Source organism: Pan paniscus, chromosome 15 (genome assembly GCF_029289425.2).
Source record: "Pan paniscus chromosome 15, NHGRI_mPanPan1-v2.0_pri, whole genome shotgun sequence".
Taxonomy (NCBI): domain Eukaryota; kingdom Metazoa; phylum Chordata; class Mammalia; order Primates; family Hominidae; genus Pan; species Pan paniscus.
In genome coordinates, this window is record NC_073264.2 from 36,700,424 (window position 1) to 36,713,650 (window position 13,227).

The 13,227-nt window shown below is 48.9% G+C and overlaps 1 pseudogene; it reads right to left on the bottom strand.

Annotated features, from left to right (window-relative positions):
- Positions 1-381: 381 nt before the first annotated feature.
- LOC100986900 (large ribosomal subunit protein uL10-like) lies at positions 382-1,330 on the bottom strand (annotated as a pseudogene).
- Positions 1,331-13,227: the final 11,897 nt, after the last annotated feature.

The window sequence follows — 13,227 nt, forward strand, 5'->3', positions numbered from 1 at the left end:
TCCCTGAACCCCATCTTTTTGGCTTGTATGGAAGCGTCATTACGTAGGCATGATTGATTAAACCGTGGCCATTGCTGATCAACTTGACCTTCAGCCCCTCTCCCTTCCCTGGAGGTTAGGCGGGGGTGGGACTGAAAGTCCCAACCCTCTGATCCTTCCCTGGTCTTTCCAGTGACCAGCAAGCTGCTGGGGGTGGCCAGCCAACAGTCAACTCATTCATATACAGAAAATGGCATGTCACTTTAGAGATTCTAGGATTTTAGGAGTTGTATGCCAGGAAACCGGATGAAGACCAAATATATGCATACTTTAAAAAAAAATGTAAGCCTTTATTTGCTTATTTTGCAAATAAAGCTGGCTGAGTTGGTTGCTTTTTGGTGGTTAGTCAAAGAGACCAAATCCCATATCCTCATCCAACTCCTCCGACTCCTCGTTTTCAAACTTAGTTGGGGCTGCCGCAGCAGCAGGAGCAGCCGTGGCGGTAGTGGCCACAGGGGCAGCAGCCACAAAGGCAGATGGATCAGCCAAGAAGGTCTTGATCTTTTCAGCAGGCGGGAAGGTGTAATCAGTCTCCACAGACAGAGCCAGGCATCCTTTGTACCCACTGATGATAGAATGGGGTACTGATGCAACAGGTGGGTAGCCAGTTTGCAGACACACTGGCAACATTGCAGACACCCTCCAGGAAGCCAGAATACAGAGTTTCTTCTGTGATGTCAAGCACTTCAGGGTTGTAGATGCTACCATTGTTGAACACCTGCTGGATGACCAGCACAAAGGAGAAGGGAGAGATGTTCGGCGTGTTCAGCAGTGTGGCTTCGCTGGCTCCCACTCTGTCTCCAGTCTTGATCAGCTGCACATCACTCAGGATTTCAGTGGTGCCCCTGGAGATTTTAGTGGTAATGCCTAAAGCCTGGAAAAAAGAAATCTTCTCGGGCCCCAGACCAGTGTTCTGGGCTGGTACAGTGACTTCACATGGGCCAATGGCACCAGCACGGGTGGCAGCTGGCACCTTATTGGCCAGTAGCAGATCCCTGACCTCAGTGAGGTCCTCCTTGGTGAACGCAAAGCCCACATTCCCCTGCAGAGGAGGCAACAGTTTCTCCAGAGCTGGGATGTTTTCCAGTTGTCCTTGGGTGGCCTTGCGCATCATGGTGTTCCTGCCCATTGGCACCACGGCCTTCCCTTGGAGGGAAAGGTGGATCTACTGTGTCTGCTTGGAGCCCACAGTGTCTGCTCCCATGATGAAACATTTCAGATAATTATCCAAAAGCTGGATGATCTTAAGGAAGTAGTTGGACTTCCAGGTTGTCCTGTCTTCCCTCAGCATCACGGTGGTGCGTCAGGGATGGCCATGCAGGCCAACACGATGTCACTTCCACGAGGATGCCCGGTGAGAGAAGGCCCAAATATATATTTCACAATATCACAATTGCCCGTGAGCTGATAACGAAGCTAGAGATGGTATCTATTTTAATATTGTGTCTACATTTGTGTATATTTGAACTTCTAAATAATACTTTTTTTAAAACACCATAGAAGACAACCACCCAGCAATAACCACTGTTGACATCTTGGGACATTTGTCACCTGAACCCATTTCCTATGTTTAGGGGATGCACTGACTTGAAGCACAAATGCAAGACACTCACTTTCCCAGCCTCCCTTGTGTGGTATCTGACGGAGTCTGCCCAGACCTTGAATCAGAGGCTAACAATGGGAAAACCTGTATGCATTCTGGGCACAGCATGAGGGGTTGCGGGAGGTCGGCTGCAGGAGTGAGCTCAGCGGATCTCTCTTGCTCTCCAGGTCACCTGGAGAATCTTAAGGCTTCCCCAAATCCTCTTCACAAATCTCTTTTTGTTGTTGTTATTGTTGTTGTTGTTGAGACGGAATCTCACGCACAATCTCAGCTCACTGCAACCTCCACTTCCTGGGTTCAAGTGATTCTCCTGCCTCAGCCTCCCTCCTGAGTAACTGGGGTTACAGGTGCCCACCAACACACTGGATAGTTTTTTGTATTTTTAGTAGAGATGGGATTTTGTCATGTTGGCCAGGATGGTCTCGAACTCCTCACCTTAAGTGATCCACCCACCTCGGCCTCCCAAAGTCCTGGGATTACAGGCGTGAGCCACCGTGCCTGGCCCACAAATCTCCTTTCTGTCCAAAGTATCCAGCATTAGTTTCTTTGGCTTATAACCAAGAATCTTGGTGGGGAGAACATGTTGGCATGGTTGTGTGTTTATTGGTAGGATTGCACTATTCTTTTATTTATTTATTTATCTATTTATTTATTTTTTGAAAAGGAGTCTCGCTCAGTCCCCCCAGCTGGAGTGCAGTGGCATGATCTCAGCTCACTGTAATTTCCACCTCCTCCGTTCAAATCATTCTCCTGCCTCAGCCTCCCAAGTAGCTGGGACTATAGGTGCATGCCACCATGCCAGGCTAATTTTTGTACTTTTGGTAGAGATGGGGTTTCACTGTGTTGGCCAGGGTGGTCTCAAACTCCTGACCTCAGGTGATCCACCTGCCTTGGCCTCCCAAAGTGCTGGGATTACAGGCGTGAGCCACCAGGCCCAGCCAGGATTGCACTATTCTAACGGTGTCGAGCTTTCCCCTTCTGCTGAATAGCAAAGCACAAGGAGGGGCGTTTGCGGGGATGCAGCCTTCCTCCCTCCCTCATTCTCTCCCAGCTAGTGCTGCCACTAGAGCAAGGCTCTCTCCTTCCCCGCCTTTCCCACCAGTGGTAGAAGAAAAGGAAAGCATTTATAATAAAGCCCACTTTCTGCATTACAGAGGCAGGATGGGGAGGGCTGAGGGCCCAAGGTTCTGCCTGATTTGCTGACCCCCTCACAGAGGGCTCCAGGCAAGGCCCCAGGAGGGGGTGTTCATCTCTCTCTAACCAGGTCGGGCTTCCCTACTGAGTTGCGTCCCCATTACCGTCAGCGATCTGCCATCTGGCCCACTGCTGACCACAGGAGCAGAGGCTTCTCTCACCTTCCATGACTTGAGAGGACTCCCAGAGGTCCAGGGCCTTCCAGGCTTGCACCTGGGGTGGGCCCATGACAGCCCTCCATTTCATGCCTCCACCAGGTGGGTCATGCCCCCCAGCCTCAAGGCAGCTCCTGTGGGTCAGGGCTGCGCTGAGCAGGTGTTGGAGGCTGGGAAGGGCCTGGTGAAGGGGGCTCCCCACTGGCAAGGGACAAAGTCAGGGAGGGTCAAGAGGAAGACTAGATGTTCCAGTTTGTCCTTAGAGGATCTGGTTCCTCAGGTCCTGGCCACCCTATGAGTAGGGGAACAGGAAGTGCTGGCTTGCAGGGAACAACGTGCCTACAGGGAGGGCTGTCAGATGCTCTTCACATTAGTGATAATTAATCATCCTAATTGAAGCTGTCACCTACTGAGTGCCTACTATGTGTCTGGCACTTTGCCAGAGCTTTACAGACATCATGAGTCATAGCTAAGCCTCACAGCCACTCTGCAAGGCAGCTGTGGTCACCCTGCTTTAGAGATGAGGAATTGAGTCTCAGAGAGGTTAAGCCACTAGCCCAGGGTTACATGGTGTAGAGAGTAGGGCCTCCAGTGGGAGCCAGGTTGGTCTGAACCTCCAATGGAGAATGATCGATTGCTCTGAAGGCTGTCTCTGTCATGAGAGCCACCCAGGGTGTTCCTGGTTGTTGGCCTTCCCAGGACCTGGCCTTCCCAGGTCTCCCCTCAGACAGGCCTCGCAGGCGTCTTCATTCTATACCCATCTCCACCCCAGTGGGTCAGCTGGAAATGGGCTCAAAACTTAATCACACAATTACCTCAGCCGTGGCTTCCCTGCAGCCTCTGAGGAGGCAGAGTTTTTTCTCCTTTGCTGGTAGGTTTCTGCTGTCAAAAACCATCCCAGGGCTGGGTGTGGTGGCTCACACTTGTAATCCCAGCACATTGGGAGGCCAAGGCAGGAGGATCACTTGAGGTCAGGAGTTCGAGACCAACCTGGCCAACATGGTGAAACCCCATCTCTACTAAAAATACAAAAATTAGGTGCACATAGTGGCACATGCCTGTAATCCCAGCTACTCGGGAGGCTGAGGCAGGAGAATCACTTGAACGTGGGAGGTGGAGGTTGCAGTGAGCCAAGATTGCGCCACTGCACTCCAGCCTGGGCAACAGAGTGAGACTCTTTCTCAAAAAAAAAAAAAAAAATTAGCTGGGCTTGGTGACATGCACCTGGGATCCCACACACTCGGGAGGCTGAGGTGGGAGGATCATTTAAGCCCAGGAGGCCGAGGCTGCAGTGAGCCATGATTGTGCCACTGCACTCTAGCCTAGGTGACAGAGTGAGACCCTATCTCCAAAAAGAAAAAAAGAAAAAAAAACCCTCCTGGGATAGTATCCTCAGCTGGGACCAGAGCTAGCTGGAGCCTCTTTGCCAGCAGCCAAGTCTTGGGTGCCAAGATAGCAGCCAAGTCTTGGGTGCCAAGATGGCACCTAAGGCTATTACAATGAACTGAATGTTAGTGTCCCTTCAAAATCCATATGTTGAAATCTGAATCCCCAAGGTGATGGTGTCAGGTGGGGCCTTGGGAAGTGATTAGGTCATAAGGATGGAGCCCTCCTGAATGGGATTAGTTCCCTTATAGAAGAAGCCCCAGCAAGCTAGCTGGCCCTTTCCACCACATGCAGACACAGCAAGAAGGCCTCATCTTCAAATAGAAAAGCTGGCCCTCACCAGACACAGAATCTGCTAGCATCTTGATCTTGGACTTTGCAGCCTCCAAAACTGTGGCAACATAAATTTCTTTCTTTCTTTTTTTTTTTTTTTTGAGACAGAGTCTTGCCCTGTCACCCAGGCTGGAGTGCAATGGTGCGATCTCGGATCACTGCAACCTCCGCCTCCCAGGTTCAAGCGATTCTCCTGCTTCAGCCTCCCAAGTAGCTGGGATTATAGGCTCGTGCCACCATGCCCGGCTAATTTTTTGTATCTTTAGTAGAGATAGGGTTTCACCATGTTGGCCAGGCTGGTCTTGAACTCCTGACCTCGTGATCTGCCCACCCTGGCCTCCCAAAGTGCTGGGATTACAGGGGTGAGCCACCACGCCCGGCCGGAGAAATAAATTTCTATTGTTCATAAGCAACCCAGTCTATGGAATTCGGCTGTAGCAGCCTGAACAGTCTAAGACAGCTGTGCTCATGCAATTTCCTATGGACTTACAGCATCTGTCACTTACTTTTCACACACTCCTATGAGGTATCTTTTCAATGTTTCCTACGAGAAAATTTTACACAATAGAAACAGTAGCAAATGACTTCTCAGAGTAAAATAAGTTTATTTGGTGGCCAGGGCCATGTAAGATTAACACCAGCTGCAGTGGAAAATGGCAGCTATTGAGAAGCCTTGAACATCTTCAGTAAAATGAGGAGGCTCACCCTGACCAGTCTGGGAACAGAGAGCTCTGGAGCCAAAGGGAGCAGGTTTGAGTCCCAGAATGGCCACTTTTCTTGGTTTCATCACCTCAGACAAGTTACCAAGCCTCTTTGAACCTTGGTTTCCTCAATAATGTCCCCCTGTGATGATCACATATGCCTGGCATATAGTCATTGTTTCATAAATGACACCTACTGCCATTATTATTCACCCATAGCTGGATTAGCTGGGTCCTCTGCAGTGTGAATTATAGTGTGATGGGATTGGAGCTAAGGCTTGTCAGTGATAGGTGAGATTCTAAAACAGGTAAGGCTTGTTTTTTTGTTTGTTTGTTTTTTGAGACCGAGTCTCGCTCTGTCGCCCAGGCTGGAGTGTAGTGGTGTGATCTCAGCTCACCGCAACCTCCGCCTCCTGGGTTCAAGCGATTCTCCTGCCTCAGCCTCCCAAGTGGCGGGGATTACAGGTATCCGCCACCACGCCCAGCTAATTTGTTGTCTTTTTTAAGTAGAGACGGGGTTTCACCGTGTTAGCCAGGATGGTTTCGATCTCCTGACCTTGTGATCCGCCTGCCTCACCCTCCCAAAGCACTGGGATTACAGGTGTGAGCCACCCAGACTGGCCCGAGGCTTGTTTTTTAATGCACCCCTCCTCCATGCTCCCTGTCCTGCTTAGCAGAACCCCAACATTGTCATGCGTCCATTTCCTGAAGTTTTAACTTCTTAAATGTGTTGAAAGATACTTGACATGTGTCCTAGCCCTCAGGTCTTTAGGCCTAATGACTAGTCAGATTGAGGCAGAAACTATCCCCTTCCACCTCCAAGTTTATTGTCTGCATTAACATGACTTTTTTTCTCCCACTGTCTTTGGTACAATAACTTTACTATTCCAAGAGTCTCTTGCCCAGGCAAATAACTTCATTGTTTATTACAGGAATTTCCCAAGAGGCCCATCAACTCTTTAATAGGCGAGCTTTATTTAACAGAAGCATCAACAGACATTTCACACCTAAGACATTTCAAACCCCTCGCCTAGCTGTTGCCACCAACCTGAAACTACTGTATCATGATCTCCCCCAATCCCAAGCAAGCCCCTGCATTGAAAGGCCCTCCTTAAACCAATCTTGAAATTCTCAGTGAGATCCTAGCCTCTCCAAGTCCCCTGGCAGCCGCGATGGAGGCTCTGTGCAGGGGCTATTCTCTCCCCTCCATAAGCAATGAACTCAGCTCTGCCTTCCACCATCTTCCCAGAACAGAAATTCTGGTGCGCTCCTTCCAGAAAGTCCTTTCGGTGTGACTGACCCAATCTGAGGAGCCGTGAAAGCCAGGAGGGGAGGTCCCAGGGCCAGGTTGGCTCTGGGTGTCCTTTCCATCCTTCCCTGTGTGTGGAGCTGGTCCTGCCGTGGTGACCATGGGTAGAGGGCAACGTGCACAAGAGCCCCTTGAGGACATCCTTGCTGCACACATTTCAGGCCTGGGAAGTTGTGCACACACAGACAGAACCCTTCATGGTCAGTCTGCTGGGGGTACTGTTATTCCCGGTTCTAGCCTCTAAGAAATGAAAGCTTCCACTCCCGTTTGACTTGTAGATTGCAGGATATTTGTGTGTCCAAGGCTTGAGTCTCTCTTTCAAACCAGAGGTTTACTCTATGTTTTGAGAAAAGAATGACTGAATTTATGTACACGGAAGAGTCTATAGAGCCAGCTGTCCAGTAGCTAGGAAACATACAGTGGGCCACGTGGCAAGGTCCTGCCTTGGGAAATTGCCTCTCAATGACGGAGGTGGGAAGGCCTGCGAAGGAGAATGTTAAAAATCAACTTGAAACTAAGTTGGTGTTAAAACACTTCACCTGAAAGAAGTTCATTCATTGATCCTTAAAAAGTTGCATTTGCGGCTGGGCGCAGTAGCTCACGCCTGTAATCCCAGCACTTTGGGAGGCCGAGGCAGGCAGATCACGAGGTCAGGAGATCGAGACCATCCTGGCGAATATGGTGACACCCCCCCCACCTCTCCTAAAAATACAAAAAAAATTAGCCGGGTGTGGTGGCGGGCACCTGTAGTCCCAGCTACTCGGAATGGCGTGAACCCGGGAGATGGAGCTTGCAGTGAGCAGAGATAGCGCCACCGCACTCCAGCCTGGGCGACAGAGCAAGACTCCATCTCAAAAAAAAAAAAAAAAAAGTTGCATTTGCTTGTTTGTTTGGGGCATCACCAGAGATGAATATTAAAATACTGTGACGTTTTTAAAAGTCTGACCAAAATGTTTAATGTGGTGACTTTGGGTAGACCTGAGCCTCGGTGAGAACCAAACCCAGACCACACAACTGGAAACTCCTGGAAGTAGACGTGCCTCACTTCCTTAATTTAGCACCGTATGAAACAACAGTAAAGATTTCAGCCGGAGATGGTGGCTCACGCCTGTAATCCCAGTACTTTGGGAGCCCGAGGCGGGCGGATCACGAGGTTAGGAGATCGAAACCATCCTGGCTAACACGGTGAAACCTGGTCTCTACTAAAAATACAAAAAATTAGCCGGGTGTGGTGGTGGGCACCTGTAGTCCCAGCTATTCTGGAGGCTGAGGCAGGAGAAGGGCGTGAACCCGGGAGGCGGAGTTTGCAGTGAGCCAAGATCGCCCCGCTGCACTCCAGGCTGGGCGACAGAGTGAGACTCTGTCTCAAAAAAAAAAAAAGATTTCAGAGAAGATGAAGTAGGATACCTGTCTGAGTCCCACAGGATTGTTCAGTTTACTGGGGTCTCCTGAGGTCTCAGAACTTGCATTTTCTGCATTATTATATAGTTTCCATGAGACAGTATTTCCATTAACATAAAACATCAGAAATTCAAACCATCCTTTGTAATATTTGCCCAGTTTTGGTAGTATAGCAACAGATACATAAGGAACACATTGACGATTGATGACCTGAAAACACTTTTGTTAATTCCTGTGTGTGCTTGGTAGCTGCTGCTTTTTTTTTTTTCCTGACTGGGCTTTGCTCTGTTGCCCGGGCTGGCACCATCTTGGCTCACTGCAACCTTCACCTCCTGGGCTCAAGCAATCTTACCGCCTCAGCCTCCTGAGTAGCTGATGTCAGGCCTCTGAGCCCAGGCCAGGCCATCGCATCCCCTGCGACTTGCGCGTATACATCCAGATGGCCTGAAGTAACTGAAGATCCACAAAAGAAGTAAAAACAGCCTTAACTGATGACATTCCACCATTGTGATTTGTTCCTGCCCCACCCTAACTGATCAATGTACTTTGTAATCTCCCCCACGCTTAAGAAGGTACTTTGTAGTCTCCCCCACCCTTAAGAAGGTTCTTTGTAATTCTCCCCACCCTTGAGAATGTACTTTGTGAGATCCACCCCTGCCCACCAGAGAACAACCCCCTTTGACTGTAATTTTCCATTACCTTCCCAAATCCTATAAAATGGCCCCACCCCTATCTCCCTTCGCTGACTCTCTTTTCGGACTTAGCCCGCCTGCACCCAGGTGAAATAAACAGCCATGTTGCTCACACAAAGCCTGTTTGGTGGTCTCTTCACATGGACGCGCATGAAAGCTGGGACTGCAGGTGCACACCACCACTCCCAGCTAATTTTTTGTATTTTTGCAGAGATGGGGTTTCACTGTGTTGTCCAGGCTGGTCTCAAACTCCTGGGCTCAAGCAGTCTGCACACCTCAGACTTCCAAAGTGCTCGGATAACAGGAGTGAGCCAGTGTGCCTGGCCTGGAAGCTGCTTTATCCCCAGGTTAGGAATATATACCTAGAGCCTGGCTCTGCCATTTACTGGCTGTGTGACCCAGGCTGACTTTCTTTCTTTCTTTCTTTTTTTTTTTTTTGAGACAGAGTTTCACTCTTGTTGCCCAGGCTGGAGTGCAATGGCACGATCTCCACTCACTGCAACCTCTGCCTTCTGGATTCAAGTGATTCTCCTGCCTCAGTCTCCCAAGTAGCTGGGATTACAGGCACATACCACCAGGCCCGGCTACTTTTTGTATTTTTAGTAGAGATGGGGTTTCACCATGTTGGCCAGGCTGATCTCGAACTCCTGACCTCTGGTGATCTGCCTGCCTTGGCCTCCCAAAGTGCTAGGATTACAGGCATAAGCCACTGTGCCCAAACTTTATTTATTTATTAAATAAATAAATACATAAACAGGTAGAGACAGAGTCTCACTGCATTGCCCAGGCTGGTCTGGAACTCCTGGGCTCAAGCAATCCTCCGGCCTCAGTCTCCCAAAGTGCTGGGATTACAGGCGTGAGCCACTGCACACAGCCAATTTAAAAGTTTTTTAAAAGTTTACCTTGAAGGCCAGTCGTGGTGGCTCATACCTGTAATCTCAGTCCTTTCGCAGGCTGAGGTGGGAGGATAGCGTGAGTCCAGGAGTTGGAGACCAGTCAGGGCAACATGGCAAAACCCCCTCTCCACAAAAAATACAAAAAAATAGCCCTGTGTGGTGACACACGTCTGTAATCCCAGCTACTTGGGGGGCTGAGGTAGGAGGATCACCTGAGCCTGTGAGGTCGAGGCTGTAGTTAGCCATGATTGTGACACTGCACCTCAGCCTGGGTGACAAAGTGAGACTCTGTCTCAAAAAAATAAGTAAATAAAATCTTACCTTTAAGTAGCCGACTATTTTTCATATACGTTATTTAAGAAATTTTAAAAATATATGAAATGATAGCAATATTAAAGGGGAAATTATTATTTACTTAAGATTTTCTCTGAAGCATTTTAGTCAACTGCTTGTTAAGGCTTCTCATATTACAGTATGGGCAGTGGGGACTCGGTCACAGAGAGGGAGCAGCTGCCTCTCAACTCCTTCCAGTTCCGATGCTTAGTCAGGGGCCAACCTGCACACCGCAGCAATCTCCTTCTACAGGTACAAATAAGCTCATTTTAAAACCAGGTTTCCAGCCGGCGCGGTAGCTCACGCTTTGTAATCCCAGCACTTTGGGAGGCTGAGGCGGGTGGATCACCTGAGGTCGGGAGTTCAAGACCAGCCTGACCAACATGGAGAAACGCCTTCTCTACTAAAAATACAAAATTAGCTAGGCGTGGTGGCACATGCCTGTAATCCCAGCTACTCAGGAGGCTGAGGCAGGAGAATCGCTTGAACCCGGGTGGCAGAGGTTGTGGTGAGCCGAGATCGCGCCATTTGCACTCCAGCCTGGGCAACAAGAGCGAAACTTCGTCTCAAAAAAAATAAAAAAATAAAACCAGGTTTCCATCCTTCAAGTACATTTCCTTCAGGATTTTGTTCCTTTCTTGGAGCCCTGATGATTATGCCTTTGGCCTTGTACTGTGTCAGCCATCTCCCTTATTACACTTAGCTGGGTTTTTTTTGCTGTTTTCTTTTTAAAAAAAATATATATATACACACACACATTATATATATATGTATATACATATTATGTATTATATATGTATATACATATATGTGTGTATATATACACACACTCTGTCTCAAAAATAAAAACATATATACACACATTATATATATGTATATACATTTATATATATATACATGTTATATATGTATATACATTTGTATGTGTGTGTGTGTATATGTTTTTATTTTTGAGACAGAGTCTCGCTCTGTTGCCCAGGCTGGAGTGCAGTGGTGCGATCTCAGCTCACTGCAGCCTCCCTCTCCTGGGTTCAAGCGATTCTCCTGCCTCAGCCTCCCGAGTAGCTGGGAGTACAGGCGTGCACCACCATGCCCGGCTAATTTTTGTATTTTTAGTAGAGATGGGGTTTCACCACGTTGGCCAGGCTGTTCTCAAACTTCTGGCCTCAAGTGATCCGCCTGCCTCAGCCTCCCAAAGTGCTGGGATTACAGGTGTGAGCCACCATGCCTGGCCTTAATGTATTTTTTTTGTAGAGATGGGCTCTCCCTATATTGCCCAGGCTGGTCTTGACCTCCTGGGCTCAAATGATCCTCCTGCCTCAGCTTCTCAAAGTGCTGGGATTATAGGCATGAGCCCCCGCACCTGGTCACACTTACCTGGATTGCTGGCGGGTTTGTGGGCCTTGGCCCTATTTTCATGTCAGTGTTCAGGGTCCAGTCCTACTTGTCAATGACTCAGATTGGCTGATGTTGGGTCATACTTCCTGCCCCCTGTGGAAAGGGTGCCTGCCACAGTCACTTGGGGCATGGGATAAGATAATATAGTACTGGCAGGTGAATAGCTAACTGGAATATGAGCTCTGGACCCGTCTCTCCCACCCGCACTCCGCGCTGGTGACTGGGCTCAGCTCCCGTGCTATGGGCTTTCATCTCATCACGCTTTTCCATGCAGTTGTCTGTCTCCCTCTCCACCTAAGCAAGGAGCTCTTAGGGGCAGAGGCCATGGCTTATTCCTCTTATTCCTGCCCTTGGCAGGAGGCCTGGAGAATAGTTCTTTTTGATGCAAATGAAGGAATGGGTTGGAGAGTTGTACTTCTCTAGGAGGGAAACACAGGTGAGGTCCAGTTTCAGTTTCTGTAATGCTCTCTTTCAATGGGGAAACAGCCTAGGATATTCTTGTCCAGGCACCAGAGGTTGGGGAATGTTTCTTGGGCATGTTTCAGACTGGAGTTCCACAACTCAGACTTTTCTTGCCAAATGAAATTTCAGCTACACTTAAGGCAAGTTAATGAAAATCTGGCAGAAAGCTGGGGGTGGGGGAGTGGGTGGGTGCGGGGGTGGGAAGTCTTGGGGAAGGAAGACCCATCTGACAGACTCAATTCTGTCACCACTTAATCACTTCCAGTAGCAACTGAACTTTCCATGCAAATCCACCCAAGCTCCCAGCCTTCTGAATTTCCAGGCCCCAGGGGAAGGTCTTCAGATTGCTCAGACTAGTTTGTTCCCTCTTTAAAGAAAAATCCTTACTTTCTGGAAGGACTTGGTACATGTGGCCGCTACAGGAAATGTATCCTGATGGATAAGGCAGGCAGAAGGAATCAAGGAACTGAATTCAAGGAAGTTGCTGATGTGATATATTATTTCCCCCTCGTATCACTTCCCCTTTCTCTAGGCACTCTTAGTCCTACCTGTCCCCACACAATCTGTAACTTCTTGGAGGAAATCAAAGTGCATTAAAGAAGGCTCTCTGTCTGCTGGCCTGTTTACTTTGAGATCTTTTGCTCTTGTTTGCTTAGGAATTTGAAGATTTTCTACAGATTAGAATGTTTCCCTTCTAAAATTTTCCTTTAGGGAACTCCAGGCTCCAGTCACCCAACCAACAGGCAGGACAGAAAGATAATAAATTTAAAACAAAAAGAAAAGAAAAGCAGGGAGGGCTGGGTGTGGTGGGTCACACCTGTAATCCCAGGACTGTGGGAGGCCAAGGCAGGTGGATCACTTGAGGTCAGGAGTTCGAGACCAGCCTGGCCAACACGGTGAAACCCCATCTCCACTAAAAATATAAAAATTAGCCGGGTGTAGTGGTGTGCACCTGTAGTCCCAGCTACTCGGGAGGCTGAGGCAGGAGAATTGCTTGAACCCAGGAGGCGGAGGTTACAGTGAGCCGAGATCATGCCACCGCACTCCAGCCTGGGCAAGAGAGTGAGACCCTATCACACACACACACACAAAAAGGTGGGGGGGATGAGAAATGGGGAGAAGAGCTAGAGAGTAAGGAACCGGGGCAGCCTTCAGTGCTTAACTGGGCCCAGCTACCTCAAGATTTATGCAGATGACAGAACCTTTTCCGAGGTTTAGGACCTAGAAAGAAGAAAAGCTGAAGCCTAGAAAGGTGGGAGACTGGGCCCAAGTGGGTGAGAAGGGGCCCACCCTTGCTTGACCATGGAGGGTGATGCCCCTATGCA